The sequence below is a fragment of the Pelobates fuscus genome, chromosome 4 (genome assembly GCF_036172605.1).
Source record: "Pelobates fuscus isolate aPelFus1 chromosome 4, aPelFus1.pri, whole genome shotgun sequence".
In the NCBI taxonomy this organism is placed as follows: domain Eukaryota; kingdom Metazoa; phylum Chordata; class Amphibia; order Anura; family Pelobatidae; genus Pelobates; species Pelobates fuscus.
The window spans coordinates 84,457,443-84,476,695 of record NC_086320.1 but is presented as its reverse complement, the minus strand read 5'-3'; the positions used below and the strand labels follow the sequence as shown (position 1 = coordinate 84,476,695).

The 19,253-nt window shown below is 46.5% G+C and overlaps 2 protein-coding genes across 4 annotated transcripts in view; one reads left to right on the top strand and one right to left on the bottom strand.

Annotated features, from left to right (window-relative positions):
* The window catches only part of ARMC1 (armadillo repeat containing 1), a 44,645-nt gene extending 30,042 nt beyond the window's left edge, over window positions 1–14,603 (bottom strand). Inside the window, exon 1 of one of the 3 annotated variants that reach the window (XM_063450407.1) lies at window positions 14,546–14,603. The gene's annotated coding sequence lies outside the window, so the exon portion shown is untranslated. The other 2 variants (XM_063450408.1, XM_063450409.1) reach the window with 2 other exon arrangements.
* Window positions 14,604–14,690: 87 nt separating this feature from the next.
* The window catches only part of MTFR1 (mitochondrial fission regulator 1), a 30,321-nt gene continuing 25,758 nt past the window's right edge, over window positions 14,691–19,253 (top strand). Inside the window, exon 1 of the mRNA XM_063450406.1 lies at window positions 14,691–14,811. The gene's annotated coding sequence lies outside the window, so the exon portion shown is untranslated. The remainder of the gene's footprint in view (window positions 14,812–19,253) is intronic.

The window sequence follows — 19,253 nt, the reverse complement described above, 5'->3', positions numbered from 1 at the left end:
AGCTACACTTGTGATGGTGTGTTATGACTTTACTATACAATGTAACGGCTTTGTATTCCAGTCCCTGGCATGGATTACTGTGGTCATATATAATAGCCAAGTACATTCCTAAAATGCCACCAGTGAGCGTGGCCCAATAGCCCAAGCCCTACTTAACACACTAATAAGGGCCTGTACAGGGCAGACTGTCATCCACAAGACCCTCATCCACCCCATGACCCTACCCCAGACTGGCATGCCCTCCCTGGTGGATCACGAGTGGGCAGATCATGGTCACTCACCGAGCAAAACTCCCTGCAGCAGCGGCAGCCCAGGTAGCACAACTCGCATACTATACCTTTCATTGGTTAGTCATAGGTCATATTCCAGCCGCCCAATCCAGGGGCCCGTTATAACACTGGATTGCGATTGGTCCGTGCAATGTCCATGGCCGAGGCCTTGACCGCCATGTTGAATGTGGGCAAAGGATATTATGGCGTAAACCGGTATTATAGCATGGGATTCAGAGTCAGCAGCTGGTGCTTTAACTGTCACAGTTCGTGATAACAGGGCCATAATAATAATAATAATAACAATAATAATACAATGTATTATTCCTCCTGATGTTGTGGAACTACATCTCCCATGATGTTTTGGCAGATGTAAGTCTGGCAGAGCATTACGGGAGTTGTAGTTGTGGGAACGTTGTGACTGTCTATTGTCCTCCCTGATGGTATGGGCAGTGTTATTACCAGACTATGAACTAAACAGATTTGCATGATAGGATATCCTCTATGTGGTGCCAATATAAACACAATATTTTTAGACTAAAATGGTATTTTTTAAAATATGCAATCCGTGACCACACTAGTATAATCTGGAAATAATGGCTAATAATGACGCAATGAGACTGTATGATAGAGATATCCCCAGGAATATAAACTGACACACGCTGTCGCCATCTTTGTTTCTGGCAACCGGCTGACATTTAGTAACATTAGGAAGATGCGATTGTTTTGACTGGCGACCACTGAATGGCCGTGAGTGCGGCGGCTGGTCAGCTTATTCCCTTATCGACCACTATAAGGTCTTTAAATAAATTAAATCTTAGATACAGTTACACCGTGTCACAGGGTTAGGAAGGAGGGAGATACTCACTATATACTGGACGTTGTACACCTTGATGCCGTGTAAGGGTAGGGAATGGCTATAATGTCGCCGTGTTTGTGCAATCTCTGTCCCCTCGCCCTCGGTTTCCAGTTTAGTGAATTTAATCTGGGGGCAGTGATGGGTTTGGTAAATAACTCTGGGATTTAGGATCCCTGTGAGACCGAACCGGCACATACACTAACAATGCCCTGTCACTGCTCAGCTCATACACTAACAATGCCCTGTCACTGGACAGCTCATACACTAACAATGCCCTGTCACTGGACAGCTCATACACTAACAATGCCCTGTCACTGGACAGCTCATACACTAACAATGCCCTGTCACTGCTCAGCTCATACACTAACAATGCCCTGTCACTGAACACCTCATACACTATCAATGCCCTGTCACTGCTCAGCTCACACACTAACAATGCCCTGTCACTGCTCAGCTCATACACTAACAATGCCCTGTCACTGGACAGCTCATACACTAACAATGCCCTGTCACTGGACAGCTCATACACTAACAATGCCCTGTCACTGCTCAGCTCATACACTAACAATGCCCTGTCACTGCTCAGCTCATACACTAACAATGCCCTGTCACTGAACACCTCATACACTATCAATGCCCTGTCACTGCTCAGCTCACACACTAACAATGCCCTGTCACTGCTCAGCTCATACACTAACAATGCCCTGTCACTGGACAGCTCATACACTAACAATGCCCTGTCACTGCTCAGCTCATACACTAACAATGCCCTGTCACTGCTCAGCTCATACACTAACAATGCCCTGTCACTGAACACCTCATACACTAACAATGCCCAGTCACTGCTCAGCTCATACAGTAACAATACCCTGTCACTGGACAGCTCATACACTAACAATGCCCTGGCACTGGACAGGTCATACACTAACAATGTCCTGTCACTGCTCAGCTCATACACTAACAATGCCCTGTCACAGAAAAGCTCATACACTGACAATGCCTTTTCACTGCTCAGCTCATACACTGACAATGCCCTGTCACTGGACAGCTCATACACTGACAATGCCCTGTCACTGGACAGCTCACACACTGACAATGTCCTGTCACTGCTCAGCTCATACACTAACAATGCCCTGTCACTGCTCAGCTCATACACTAACAATGCCCTGTCACTGGACAGCTCATACACTAACAATGCCCTGTCACTGGACAGCTCATACACTAACAATGCCCTGTCACTGGTCAGCTCATACACTAACAATGCCCTGTCACTGCTCAGCTCACACACTAACAATGCCCTGTCACTGCTCAGTTCATACACTAACAATGCCCTGTCACTGGACAGCTCATACACTAACAATGCCCTGTCACTGCTCAGCTCACACACTAACAATGCCCTGTCACTGGACAGCTCATACAATAACAATGCCCTGTCACTGCTCAGCTCATACACTAACAATGCCCTGTCACTGCTCAGCTCATACACTAACAATGCCCTGTCACTGGACAGCTCATACACTAACAATGCCCTGTCACTGCTCAGCTCATACACTAACAATGCCCTGTCACTGGTCAGCTCATACACTAACAATGCCCTGTCACTGCTCAGCTCACACACTAACAATGCCCTGTCACTGGACAGCTCATACACTAACAATGCCCTGTCACTGCTCAGCTCATACACTAACAATGCCCTGTCACTGCTCAGCTCATACACTAACAATGCCCTGTCACTGGACAGCTCATACACTAACAATGCCCTGTCACTGCTCAGCTCATACACTTACAATGCCCTGTCACTGCTCAGCTCATACACTAACAATGCCCTGTCACTGGACAGCTCATACACTAACAATGCCCTGTCACTGCTCAGCTCATACACTAACAATGCCCTGTCACTGCTCAGCTCATACACTAACAATGCCCTGTCACTGAACACCTCATACACTAACAATGCCCTGTCACTGCTCAGCTCACACACTAACAATGCCCTGTCACTGCTCAGCTCATACACTAACAATGCCCTGTCACTGGACAGCGCATACACTAACAATGCCCTGTCACTGCTCAGCTCATACACTAACAATGCCCTGTCACTGGACAGCTCATACACTAACAATGCCCTGTCACTGGACAGCTCATACACTAACAATGCCCTGTCACTGCTCAGCTCATACACTAACAATGCCCTGTCACTGCTCAGCTCATACACTAACAATGCCCTGTCACTGAACACCTCATACACTAACAATGCCCAGTCACTGCTCAGCTCATACAGTAACAATACCCTGTCACTGGACAGCTCATACACTAACAATGCCCTGGCACTGGACAGGTCATACACTAACAATGCCCTGACACTGGTCAGCTCATACACTAACAATGCCCTGTCACTGCTCAGCTCATACACTGACAATGCCTTTTCACTGCTCAGCTCATACACTGACAATGCCCTGTCACTGGACAGCTCATACACTGACAATGTCCACTCACTGCTCAGCTCATACACTAACAATGCCCTGTCACTGCTCAGCTCATACACTAACAATGCCCTGTCACTGCTCAGCTCATACACTAACAATGCCCTGTCACTGGTCAGCTCATACACTAACAATGCCCTGTCACTGGTCAGCTCATACACTAACAATGTCCTGTCACTGCTCAGCTCATACACTAACAATGCCCTGTCACTGGACAGCTCATACACTAACAATGCCCTGTCACTGGACAGCTCATACACTAAAAATGCCCTGTCACTGGTCAGCTCATACACTAACAATGTCCTGTCACTGCTCAGCTCATACACTAACAATGCCCTGTCACTGGACAGCTCATACACTAACAATGCCCTGTCACTGCTCAGCTCATACACTAACAATGCCCTGTCACTGGACAGCTCATACACTGACAATGTCCTGTCACTGCTCAGCTCATACACTAACAATGCCCTGTCACTGCTCAGCTCATACACTAACAATGCCCTGTCACTGCTCAGTTCACACACTAACAATGCCCTGTCACTGGACAGCTCATACACTAACAATGCCCTGTCACTGCTCAGCTCATACACTAACAATGCCCTGTCACTGGACAGCTCATACACTAACAATGTCCTGTCACTGCTCAGCTCATACACTAACAATGCCCTGTCACTGGACAGCTCATACACTAACAATGCCCTGTCACTGCTCAGCTCACACACTAACAATGCCCTGTCACTGGACAGCTCATACAATAACAATGCCCTGTCACTGCTCAGCTCATACACTAACAATGCCCTGTCACTGCTCAGCTCATACACTAACAATGCCCTGTCACTGGACAGCTCATACACTAACAATGCCCTGTCACTGCTCAGCTCATACACTAACAATGCCCTGTCACTGGTCAGCTCACACACTAACAATGCCCTGTCACTGGACAGCTCATACACTAACAATGCCCTGTCACTGCTCAGCTCATACACTAACAATGCCCTGTCACTGCTCAGCTCATACACTAACAATGCCCTGTCACTGGACAGCTCATACACTAACAATGCCCTGTCACTGCTCAGCTCATACACTAACAATGCCCTGTCACTGGTCAGCTCATACACTAACAATGCCCTGTCACTGGTCAGCTCATACACTAACAATGCCCTGTCACTGGACAGCTCATACACTAACAATGCCCTGTCACTGCTCAGCTCATACACTAACAATGCCCTGTCACTGCTCAGCTCATACACTAACAATGCCCTGTCACTGCTCAGCTCATACACTAACAATGCCCTGTCACTGGACAGCGCATACACTAACAATGCCCTGTCACTGCTCAGCTCATACACTAACAATGCCCTGTCACTGGACAGCTCATACACTAACAATGCCCTGTCACTGCTCAGCTCATACACTAACAATGCCCTGTCACTGCTCAGCTCATACACTAACAATGCCCAGTCACTGCTCAGCTCATACACTAACAATGCCCTGTCACTGGTCAGCTCACACACTAACAATGCCCTGTCACTGGACAGCTCATACACTAACAATGCCCTGTCACTGCTCAGCTCATACACTAACAATGCCCTGTCACTGCTCAGCTCATACACTAACAATGCCCTGTCACTGGACAGCTCATACACTAACAATGCCCTGTCACTGCTCAGCTCATACACTAACAATGCCCTGTCACTGGTCAGCTCATACACTAACAATGCCCTGTCACTGCTCAGCTCATACACTAACAATGCCCTGTCACTGGACAGCGCATACACTAACAATGCCCTGTCACTGCTCAGCTCATACACTAACAATGCCCTGTCACTGGACAGCTCATACACTAACAATGCCCTGTCACTGCTCAGCTCATACACTAACAATGCCCTGTCACTGCTCAGCTCATACACTAACAATGCCCAGTCACTGCTCAGCTCATACAGTAACAATACCCTGTCACTGGACAGCTCATACACTAACAATGCCCTGGCACTGGACAGGTCATACACTAACAATGCCCTGTCACTGGTCAGCTCATACACTAACAATGCCCTGTCACTGCTCAGCTCATACACTGACAATGCCCTGTCACTGGACAGCTCATACACTGACAATGTCCACTCACTGCTCAGCTCATACACTAACAATGCCCTGTCACTGCTCAGCTCATACACTGACAATGCCTTTTCACTGCTCAGCTCATACACTGACAATGCCCTGTCACTGGTCAGCTCATACACTAACAATGTCCTGTCACTGCTCAGCTCATACACTAACAATGCCCTGTCACTGGACAGCTCATACACTAACAATGCCCTGTCACTGCTCAGCTCATACACTAACAATGCCCTGTCACTGGACAGCTCATACACTAACAATGCCCTGTCACTGCTCAGCTCATACACTAACAATGCCCTGTCACTGGACAACTCATACACTAACAATGCCCTGTCACTAGCTAGCTCATACATTAACAATGCCCTTTCACTGCTCAGCTCATACACTAACAATGCCCTGTCACTGGACAGCTCATACACTAACAATGCCATGTCACTGGTCAGCTCATACACTAACAATGCCCTGTCACTGCTCAGCTCATACACTAACAATGCCCTGTCACTGGTCAGCTCATACACTAACAATGCCCTGTCACTGGACAGCTCATACACTAACAATGCCCTGTCACTGCTCAGCTCATACACTAACAATGCCCTGTCACTGCTCAGCTCATACACTAACAATGCCCTGTCACTGAACACCTCATACACTAACAATGCCCTGTCACTGCTCAGCTCATACACTGACAATGCCTTTTCACTGCTCAGCTCATACACTGACAATGCCCTGTCACTGGACAGCTCATACACTGACAATGTCCACTCACTGCTCAGCTCATACACTAACAATGCCCTGTCACTGCTCAGCTCATACACTAACAATGCCCTGTCACTGGTCAGCTCATACACTAACAATGCCCTGTCACTGGTCAGCTCATACACTAACAATGCCCTGTCACTGGTCAGCTCATACACTAACAATGTCCTGTCACTGCTCAGCTCATACACTAACAATGCCCTGTCACTGGCTAGCTCATACACTAACAATGCCCTGTCACTGCTCAGCTCATACACTAACAAGGCCCTGTCACTGGACAGCTCATACACTAACAATGCCCTGTCACTGCACAGCTCATACACTAACAATGCCCTGTCACTGCTCAGCTCATACACTAACAATGCCCTGTCACTGCTCAGCTCATACACTAACAATGCCCTGTCACTGCTCAGCTCATACACTAACAATGCCCTGTCACTGCTCAGCTCATACACTAACAATGCCCTGTCACTGGACAGCTCATACACTAACAAGGCCCTGTCACTGGACAGCTCATACACTAACAATGCCCTGTCACTGCACAGCTCATACACTAACAATGCCCTGTCACTGGACAGCTCATACACTAACAATGCACTGTCACTGCTCAGCTCATACACTAACAATGCCCTGTCACTGCTCAGCTCATACACTAACAATGCCCTGTCACTGAACACCTCATACACTAACAATGCCCAGTCACTGCTCAGCTCATACAGTAACAATACCCTGTCACTGGACAGCTCATACACTAACAATGCCCTGGCACTGGACAGGTCATACACTAACAATGCCCTGACACTGGTCAGCTCATACACTAACAATGCCCTGTCACTGCTCAGCTCATACACTGACAATGCCTTTTCACTGCTCAGCTCATACACTGACAATGCCCTGTCACTGGACAGCTCATACACTGACAATGTCCACTCACTGCTCAGCTCATACACTAACAATGCCCTGTCACTGCTCAGCTCATACACTAACAATGCCCTGTCACTGCTCAGCTCATACACTAACAATGCCCTGTCACTGGTCAGCTCATACACTAACAATGCCCTGTCACTGGTCAGCTCATACACTAACAATGTCCTGTCACTGCTCAGCTCATACACTAACAATGCCCTGTCACTGGACAGCTCATACACTAACAATGCCCTGTCACTGGACAGCTCATACACTAAAAATGCCCTGTCACTGGTCAGCTCATACACTAACAATGTCCTGTCACTGCTCAGCTCATACACTAACAATGCCCTGTCACTGGACAGCTCATACACTAACAATGCCCTGTCACTGGACAGCTCATACACTAAAAATGCCCTGTCACTGGTCAGCTCATACACTAACAATGTCCTGTCACTGCTCAGCTCATACACTAACAATGCCCTGTCACTGGACAGCTCATACACTAACAATGCCCTGTCACTGCTCAGCTCATACACTAACAATGCCCTGTCACTGGACAGCTCATACACTGACAATGTCCTGTCACTGCTCAGCTCATACACTAACAATGCCCTGTCACTGCTCAGCTCATACACTAACAATGCCCTGTCACTGCTCAGTTCATACACTAACAATGCCCTGTCACTGGACAGCTCATACACTAACAATGTCCTGTCACTGCTCAGCTCATACACTAACAATGCCCTGTCACTGGACAGCTCATACACTAACAATGCCCTGTCACTGCTCAGCTCACACACTAACAATGCCCTGTCACTGGACAGCTCATACAATAACAATGCCCTGTCACTGCTCAGCTCATACACTAACAATGCCCTGTCACTGCTCAGCTCATACACTAACAATGCCCTGTCACTGCTCAGCTCATACACTAACAATGCCCTGTCACTGCTCAGCTCATACACTAACAATGCCCTGTCACTGGTCAGCTCACACACTAACAATGCCCTGTCACTGGACAGCTCATACACTAACAATGCCCTGTCACTGCTCAGCTCATACACTAACAATGCCCTGTCACTGCTCAGCTCATACACTAACAATGCCCTGTCACTGGACAGCTCATACACTAACAATGCCCTGTCACTGCTCAGCTCATACACTAACAATGCCCTGTCACTGGTCAGCTCATACACTAACAATGCCCTGTCACTGGTCAGCTCATACACTAACAATGCCCTGTCACTGGACAGCTCATACACTAACAATGCCCTGTCACTGCTCAGCTCATACACTAACAATGCCCTGTCACTGCTCAGCTCATACACTAACAATGCCCTGTCACTGCTCAGCTCATACACTAACAATGCCCTGTCACTGGACAGCGCATACACTAACAATGCCCTGTCACTGCTCAGCTCATACACTAACAATGCCCTGTCACTGGACAGCTCATACACTAACAATGCCCTGTCACTGCTCAGCTCATACACTAACAATGCCCTGTCACTGCTCAGCTCATACACTAACAATGCCCAGTCACTGCTCAGCTCATACACTAACAATGCCCTGTCACTGCTCAGCTCATACACTAACAATGCCCAGTCACTGCTCAGCTCATACAGTAACAATGCCCTGTCACTGGACAGCTCATACACTAACAATGCCCTGGCACTGGACAGGTCATACACTAACAATGCCCTGTCACTGGTCAGCTCATACACTAACAATGCCCTGTCACTGCTCAGGTCATACACTGACAATGCCTTTTCACTGCTCAGCTCATACACTGACAATGCCCTGTCACTGGACAGCTCATACACTGACAATGTCCACTCACTGCTCAGCTCATACACTAACAATGCCCTGTCACTGCTCAGCTCATACACTGACAATGCCTTTTCACTGCTCAGCTCATACACTGACAATGCCCTGTCACTGGACAGCTCATACACTGACAATGCCCTGTCACTGGTCAGCTCATACACTAACAATGCCCTGTCACTGCTCAGCTCATACACTAACAATGCCCTGTCACTGGTCAGCTCATACACTAACAATGCCCTGTCACTGGTCAGCTCATACACTAACAATGCCCTGTCACTGGTCAGCTCATACACTAACAATGTCCTGTCACTGCTCAGCTCATACACTAACAATGCCCTGTCACTGGACAGCTCATACACTAACAATGCCCTGTCACTGCTCAGCTCATACACTAACAATGCCCTGTCACTGGACAGCTCATACACTAACAATGCCCTGTCACTGCTCAGCTCATACACTAACAATGCCCTGTCACTGGACAACTCATACACTAACAATGCCCTGTCACTGGCTAGCTCATACATTAACAATGCCCTTTCACTGCTCAGCTCATACACTAACAATGCCCTGTCACTGGACAGCTCATACACTAACAATGCCATGTCACTGCTCAGCTCATACACTAACAAGGCCCTGTCACTGGACAGCTCATACACTAACAATGCCCTGTCACTGCTCAGCTCATACACTAACAATGCCCTGTCACTGGCTAGCTCATACACTAACCATGCCCTGTCACAGAACAGCTCATACACTAACAATGCCCTGTCACTGGACAGCTCATACACTAACAATGCCCTGTCACTGGACAGCTCATACACTAACAATGCCCTGTCACTGGACAGCTCATACACTAACAATGCCCTGTCACTGCTCAGTTCATTCACTAACAATGCCCTGTCACTGAACACCTCATACACTAACAATGCCCAGTCACTGCTCAGCTCATACAGTAACAATACCCTGTCACTGGACAGCTCATACACTAACAATGCCCTGGCACTAGACAGGTCATACACTAACAATGCCCTGTCACTGGTCAGCTCATACACTAACAATGCCCTGTCACTGGTCAGCTCATACACTAACAATGCCCTGTCACTGCTCAGCTCATACACTAACAATGCCCTGTCACTGGTCAGCTCATACACTAACAATGCCCTGTCACTGGACAGCTCATACACTAACAATGCCCTGTCACTGCTCAGCTCATACACTAACAATGCCCTGTCACTGCTCAGCTCATACACTAACAATGCCCTGTCACTGAACACCTCATACACTAACAATGCCCTGTCACTGCTCAGCTCACACACTAACAATGCCCTGTCACTGCTCAGCTCATACACTAACAATGCCCTGTCACTGGACAGCGCATACACTAACAATGCCCTGTCACTGCTCAGCTCATACACTAACAATGCCCTGTCACTTGACAGCTCATACACTAACAATGCCCTGTCACTGCTCAGCTCATACACTAACAATGCCCTGTCACTGCTCAGCTCATACACTAACAATGCCCTGTCACTGAACACCTCATACACTAACAATGCCCAGTCACTGCTCAGCTCATACAGTAACAATACCCTGTCACTGGACAGCTCATACACTAACAATGCCCTGGCACTGGACAGGTCATACACTAACAATGCCCTGGCACTGGTCAGCTCATACACTAACAATGCCCTGTCACTGCTCAGCTCATACACTGACAATGCCTTTTCACTGCTCAGCTCATACACTGACAATGCCCTGTCACTGGACAGCTCATACACTGACAATGTCCACTCACTGCTCAGCTCATACACTAACAATGCCCTGTCACTGCTCAGCTCATACACTAACAATGCCCTGTCACTGGTCAGCTCATACACTAACAATGCCCTGTCACTGGTCAGCTCATACACTAACAATGCCCTGTCACTGGTCAGCTCATACACTAACAATGTCCTGTCACTGCTCAGCTCATACACTAACAATGCCCTGTCACTGGCTAGCTCATACACTAACAATGCCCTGTCACTGCTCAGCTCATACACTAACAATGCCCTGTCACTGCTCAGCTCATACACTAACAATGCCCTGTCACTGCTCAGCTCATACACTAACAATGCCCTGTCACTGGACAGCGCATACACTAACAATGCCCTGTCACTGCTCAGCTCATACACTAACAATGCCCTGTCACTGGACAGCTCATACACTAACAATGCCCTGTCACTGCTCAGCTCATACACTAACAATGCCCTGTCACTGCTCAGCTCATACACTAACAATGCCCAGTCACTGCTCAGCTCATACACTAACAATGCCCTGTCACTGCTCAGCTCATACACTAACAATGCCCAGTCACTGCTCAGCTCATACAGTAACAATGCCCTGTCACTGGACAGCTCATACACTAACAATGCCCTGGCACTGGACAGGTCATACACTAACAATGCCCTGTCACTGGTCAGCTCATACACTAACAATGCCCTGTCACTGCTCAGGTCATACACTGACAATGCCTTTTCACTGCTCAGCTCATACACTGACAATGCCCTGTCACTGGACAGCTCATACACTGACAATGTCCACTCACTGCTCAGCTCATACACTAACAATGCCCTGTCACTGCTCAGCTCATACACTGACAATGCCTTTTCACTGCTCAGCTCATACACTGACAATGCCCTGTCACTGGACAGCTCATACACTGACAATGCCCTGTCACTGGTCAGCTCATACACTAACAATGCCCTGTCACTGCTCAGCTCATACACTAACAATGCCCTGTCACTGGTCAGCTCATACACTAACAATGCCCTGTCACTGGTCAGCTCATACACTAACAATGCCCTGTCACTGGTCAGCTCATACACTAACAATGTCCTGTCACTGCTCAGCTCATACACTAACAATGCCCTGTCACTGGACAGCTCATACACTAACAATGCCCTGTCACTGCTCAGCTCATACACTAACAATGCCCTGTCACTGGACAGCTCATACACTAACAATGCCCTGTCACTGCTCAGCTCATACACTAACAATGCCCTGTCACTGGACAACTCATACACTAACAATGCCCTGTCACTGGCTAGCTCATACATTAACAATGCCCTTTCACTGCTCAGCTCATACACTAACAATGCCCTGTCACTGGACAGCTCATACACTAACAATGCCATGTCACTGCTCAGCTCATACACTAACAAGGCCCTGTCACTGGACAGCTCATACACTAACAATGCCCTGTCACTGCTCAGCTCATACACTAACAATGCCCTGTCACTGGCTAGCTCATACACTAACCATGCCCTGTCACAGAACAGCTCATACACTAACAATGCCCTGTCACTGGACAGCTCATACACTAACAATGCCCTGTCACTGGACAGCTCATACACTAACAATGCCCTGTCACTGGACAGCTCATACACTAACAATGCCCTGTCACTGCTCAGTTCATTCACTAACAATGCCCTGTCACTGAACACCTCATACACTAACAATGCCCAGTCACTGCTCAGCTCATACAGTAACAATACCCTGTCACTGGACAGCTCATACACTAACAATGCCCTGGCACTAGACAGGTCATACACTAACAATGCCCTGTCACTGCTCAGCTCATACACTAACAATGCCCTGTCACTGGTCAGCTCATACACTAACAATGCCCTGTCACTGGACAGCTCATACACTAACAATGCCCTGTCACTGCTCAGCTCATACACTAACAATACCCTGTCACTGCTCAGCTCATACACTAACAATGCCCTGTCACTGAACACCTCATACACTAACAATGCCCTGTCACTGCTCAGCTCACACACTAACAATGCCCTGTCACTGCTCAGCTCATACACTAACAATGCCCTGTCACTGGACAGCGCATACACTAACAATGCCCTGTCACTGCTCAGCTCATACACTAACAATGCCCTGTCACTTGACAGCTCATACACTAACAATGCCCTGTCACTGCTCAGCTCATACACTAACAATGCCCTGTCACTGCTCAGCTCATACACTAACAATGCCCTGTCACTGAACACCTCATACACTAACAATGCCCAGTCACTGCTCAGCTCATACAGTAACAATACCCTGTCACTGGACAGCTCATACACTAACAATGCCCTGGCACTGGACAGGTCATACACTAACAATGCCCTGGCACTGGTCAGGTCATACACTAACAATGCCCTGTCACTGCTCAGCTCATACACTGACAATGCCTTTTCACTGCTCAGCTCATACACTGACAATGCCCTGTCACTGGTCAGCTCATACACTAACAATGCCTTGTCACTGGTCAGCTCATACACTAACAATGCCCTGTCACTGGACAGCTCATACACTGACAATGTCCACTCACTGCTCAGCTCATACACTAACAATGCCCTGTCACTGCTCAGCTCATACACTAACAATGCCCTGTCACTGGTCAGCTCATACACTAACAATGCCTTGTCACTGGTCAGCTCATACACTAACAATGCCCTGTCACTGGTCAGCTCATACACTAACAATGTCCTGTCACTGCTCAGCTCATACACTAACAATGCCCTGTCACTGGCTAGCTCATACACTAACAATGCCCTGTCACTGCTCAGCTCATACACTAACAAGGCCCTGTCACTGGACAGCTCATACACTAACAATGCCCTGTCACTGCACAGCTCATACACTAACAATGCCCTGTCACTGCTCAGCTCATACACTAACAATGCCCTGTCACTGCTCAGCTCATACACTAACAATGCCCTGTCACTGCTCAGCTCATACACTAACAATGCCCTGTCACTGGACAGCTCATACACTAACAATGCCCTGTCACTGGCTAGCTCATACACTAACAATGCCCTGTCACTGCACAGCTCATACACTAACAAGGCCCTGTCACTGGACAGCTCATACACTAACAATGCCCTGTCACTGCACAGCTCATACACTAACAATGCCCTGTCACTGGACAGCTCATACATTAACAGTGCACTGTCACTGCTCAGCTCATATACTAACAATGCCCTGTCACTGCTCAGCTCATACACTAACAATGCCCTGTCACTGGACAGCTCATACACTAACAATGCCCTGTCACTGGCTAGCTCATACACTAACATTGCCCTGTCACTGCTCAGCTCGTCCTATTATTATCGGTAATTGTGTATTATTTTTACTCGAAGTTCCCCCAATACAGTATCAGAGAGTCTGTCTATTGCCCTCAAACGGTTGGAGTTTTCTCATCCCAGCCCTTAGATCGCCGTTACCAGCAAACCGATAGAAAAGCACTGCGTCGTACATATATAAAACAAGACATTGAAAATTCTTACACATGATAACGTTAATCCGACAATCCCAACATGCACCCGGTGTGCCCTTATCCAAAATGGCTGCCAGGGTGTGGGCGCTGAATCATGACGTCACTGCATCACTTCGCCCACGCTGAGCGACGCAGGCACGGCTGGCTGGCTGGCGCGCGCTGACGTCGTTACCTGTGCCGCGTGAACTGTCACACACCGGGACAGAAAGGAAGGGGACACGTGAGCGAGCGGCCCTTGGAGATCCGGGTCACCTACCGGCACCAGGCTGACAGCAGGTATGTAGGGTGACAGTGGGTGAAGGGGTACTGATAGACCGTGTGCTTCCCCTATACTGAGTGTATGGGAGCAGCCTGGCTCCAGCACTGTGATCAGCATATGGGAAATAGAACAGAGCTCAAGGTGATAGATCCTGTATATTGTAATCACTCCTCCATGGGATATTATTATTATTAATAATATTATTAATTAACATTCAGGGAATTTAATTTGCTAGCACTATATTTAACCCTGTAACTTTCCAAGACACCATAAAACCTGTACATGGGGGGTAATTTTACTCGGAAGACTTTGCTGAACACATTTATAAGTGTTTCAAAACAGTAAAATGTATTACAACGATGCTATCGTCAGTGAAAGTGACATTTTTTTGCATTTTTCACGCACAAATGGCATTTTCACTGATGATATTGTTGTAATACATTTTACTGTTTTGAAACACTAATATTTGTGTTCAGCGAAGTCTCCCCAGTATAACAGTACCCCTCATGTACAGCTTTTATGGTGTTTTCAAAAGTTGCAGAGTCAAATATAAGGCTTGTGTTTCAGTTTTTTCACATTAAAATTCGCCAGGTTGGTTTTGTTGCCTTTGAGACCGTATGGTAGCCCAGGAATGAAAATTACCCCCATGATGGCATACCATTTGCAATAGTAGACAACCCAGGGTATTGCAAATGGGGTATGTGCAGTCATTTTTATTAGCCACCAAAGCAGTACAGCGTTTTGACACACATGCGCAATAGCCTCCCAATGCTTACTTATGGGAAAGCATTGGATTGGCTGAGATTGTCAGACGTTTGCACTGTTATATATGATTTTTTTTGTTTTCTGAATTTCTGGAGCAAAGCTGATGTTATTTTTGCCAAGTACTAACTTCCTTATCAATGCTGGGCAGTTTTTAATCAAATGCTTCTCTTAGGGTAGCATTGTGGACACAGTGAGCAGATTTGGAAGCTATAAAAAATGTTAGTAACAAAAATAAAATGAAATTTTATATATTTACATACGTACACACATTCTCATTAAATAATTAAATCCTGGGTGTTTCACAAATAGTATGATTACATTATGCGGGAATAGGTGCCAACAAGTCTGTAGGCTTTTTGTAGTTGTTATGCAACTTGTAGTGCTCCTATAATTGCTTCTTGGCAAACCTAAAGACCCAGGGAGCCTTGGCTACTAAAATGGTTGCTCATGTTATCTTTTTGAAGTATATTAAATAGTGTATATGCTCAATTCTCTGCAATATCAGAGATAAATCACTTTGTTTATGCAGTCCTAGTCACACTTCCCTGCATGTGACTTACACAGCCTTCCTAAACAGGTCCTATAAAGAGAGATCTATTGTTCGAACTTCCTTTATTGCACATTCTGTTTAATTTAGAACTTATCTCATGAACTGTTAATAGCCTTCTAGACCCTGCAGGAGGCCCCTGTGTGTGATAGACTTCAATTTACAAACCAGAAGCTAAAACAGCTAAAGAAAGTGATTGAAAATGAAAAAACAATTTTAATGCAGGCTGTGTGAGTCACTGCCAGAGGAGGTGTGGCTAGGGATGAATAAACGGTAAGAAAAGTGATTGAACTTCTGTATGGCCAAAAATTTAGCAGTGATTCTGTAGGCGCATGAAATTTACACAAAAACTGCTTCATTAAGTTAAAGTTGTTTTGATGCCTATAATGTCCCTTTAGGTAAATGCCTTAGTTTATGAAACGTAAAAAAATCTGATTATCTTGAAAGAATATCCCTGTGATTACTACTTTCCACAAACATTTGTCAACCTATTACTTAAAGGTTAACAGTTGCTTCTCTGAATGTGCCAGTTCCTTGTGTCCTCAGCCTATTTAAAGGGGCAGTATAGGCACCCAGACCACCAGAGCTCACTGAATTGGTCTGGATACAGTGTCCCTATTGTACTTAGTGCTGTAATGTTAAACGTTGCTGTTTTAGAGAAACAACAATGTTTACATTACAACACTAAGACAGCCGCTAGCTTCATTAGTTGCACCAGGTGAGCATGAGCTATAACACTTAAAAACATGAACGGACTATGGGTTTGTTGAGTGTCATGTTAGACTGCATGTTAGATATATGGCTAAGTCAAAAGAATGGTCCACAAAGTTAAGAGCTCATCGCCCTTCACAAACAAGGAACAAGATACAAAAAGATAGCGCAGGCACTGAATGTTCCTAGAGAAAGCTTTGGAAGCATAGTTTGCAAGTTCAAAGTTGAAGGAACCAAGGTTAGATTACCTGGACGGGGCACAAAAAAGAAGCTTTCAATGGCTGCAACCAGATTTCTGAGAAGGCAGGTTATGAAAAACCCTTGAGTGACTGCAAAAGACCTGCAGCAAGACTTGGTGATAACAGGCACTGAGGTTTCAGTGTGTACTAAAAACAGAAGGTTTCCATGCCAGATCTCTAAGACGTGCACCTCTACTGATCCAAATGCTCAAAATCCTATAAATAAGCCAGAACTCTGGCGATTCAGTTCTGTGGAGCGATAAAACTAAATTGATACTTTTTAGCCCAATGGATCAGCGGTATGTTTGGAGGAAGAAGAAGGATACGCTGAAAAGAGCACTCTGTCTACAGTTAAGTATGTTGGTGGCTCTGGGGATGTTTTGTATCTTCTGGCACTGGAAACCTGCACCATGTGGAAGGCAAGATGGATTCATTAAAGTATCAGGAAATCCTAGTAGAAAACATCATATCGTCTGTGAAGAAGCTAAAGCTTGAGTGGCATTGGACCTTCCAAAAGAAGCAATGATCCCAAGCATACCTCAAATTCAAGCAAGGCTTGGTTGCAGAAGTAGTTCTGGAAAACTCTAAAGCAGGGCTTGACAAATTCCAGGCGCCTTGGCGACTAGAAATTTTGCCCAGGTGCCTGGGATTTGCAGCCCTTTAACTAAAGCTGCTGTTGGGAGAACATTGGAGCTGGACGGTTGCTGTGGGGAGCATGGGGGCAGCCGGCACAGGGAGCGTGAAGCTGACCGCCCTGGGGAGAATGAGGGCGGCCTGCTCAGGGAGTGTGTAGTCGATGGCCCTGGGCTGCATTGAGGCGGCAGGCAGGGGCAGCGAGGGAGCAGCTCCTCTCTAATGATGATGGGAGCCGGAATATGACATAATTCCGGCCAGGCATCACTACAGGGAGCAGAGAGGAGCCGCAGGTAGATCACTGCTTCCTTGCACACAGGAAGAGCAGCCCCACTTTACCCCAGGGAGAGTCCACTCAGCTCTCCCAAAGGTAGGGAGGCTGGGTGGGTTCAAATTAAAAAGTGTGTGAATGTGTGTGCGTATGTCAGTATTTTTTTTTATTTTTTTTTTAATTCTTTATTTTTCATGCATGAGGTAATATAAAAAGCTTTCATGCCTTGCCCCAACAGCAGTAGCATGTTTTGATCTGAACAAAGCATAACAGTTGTGGCGTAAAGAAAAATTGCCCATTTTTGTATATGAGACATCAGGAGAAAACAGGGTAATAGTCAGTGGTGTGGTATACCAGCTGACTATGTGAGTGAAGGTTACTAGAATAAACTAGTGTTTTACATGTGAGACACATTAGTAAGGAGATGGTCATAACACCTGAATTAGGTTACAGGCTGATTATGCTTGTGTGTGTGTGTGAGAGAGAGAATGTGTCGTGTTTTTGTGTGTCTGTTTAGGTACCTGCACCCCTCCGATCACATGAGATGTATTTTTACTCACCTTTTTTTTTCCCCACGCCGTGCCGGTTTCGCCACAGCTTGTCCCGCCTCCATGGCGGAGATCATCAATCTTTATGATCTCCGCTAAACCAATGCCAATATCCTCCCAAATTGGGAGGATATTGCGCATGTTCTCCATGGGTAACATTCAGCACCTCCATGCAGAGTGTGGAGACGCTGAACAAAGGTATTACGCAGTACTGACACAGGACACTCTAGTGACTGTAATAATAATAATCCTATATGTAGGAAAGATTTATGCATATCCCACGCATGCTTAAACTCCCTCACTGTGTTAACCTCTACCACTTCAGCTGGAAGGCTATTCAATGCATCCACCACCCTCTCAGTAAAGTAATACTTCCCGATATTGTTTTTAAACCTTTGCACCTCTAATTTAAGACTGTCCTCTTGTTGTGGTTTTTCTTCTTTTAAATATAATCTCTTCCTTTACTGTGTTGATTCCCTTTATGCACTTAAATGTTTCTTTGTTGCACTAGCCATGCTTCTCCATGAGAATCATTTGAATTTAGTTAAAAAAATAAGACTCACATCCATTTCAGCTAGCGCTCAGTGTGTGAGGAAGAGCACCTCCCTGCCTGTCTGACAGCTATCAGTTGAAACCCAGGACGTTTATAAAACTACTCTACTCTAATCTGCACTTTTGTTTTTAAAGTAAGAAAGAAGGGGACACTTGGTTAACCCCTAAATGATTTCACCAAGCGGAAGTGATC